A 247-nucleotide genomic window follows, 5' to 3' on the forward strand; every position below is an offset into this window, starting at 1 on the left:
CGAGAGTCCTGCTGGATGTGCAGTACCGCTGCTGGCCACAGGGGCCGCCACCGGCACAGACAACACACTGCACAGGATCCTTTACAAAACATATGTGTCCTCTAATCATAGAGGGGGAGGGAGTAATCAGGTTTTAAATTAGCACAGAAGCAGCACTTGCATTCAGAATCTTACTTACATAAAAATACACAAGTATTTGCATTAAAACACAAAAGTAACAATAGTCAACATGCAGACTGGCCCTTTG

The sequence above is a fragment of the Epinephelus fuscoguttatus genome, linkage group LG7 (assembly GCF_011397635.1).
Source record: "Epinephelus fuscoguttatus linkage group LG7, E.fuscoguttatus.final_Chr_v1".
Classification (NCBI taxonomy): domain Eukaryota; kingdom Metazoa; phylum Chordata; class Actinopteri; order Perciformes; family Serranidae; genus Epinephelus; species Epinephelus fuscoguttatus.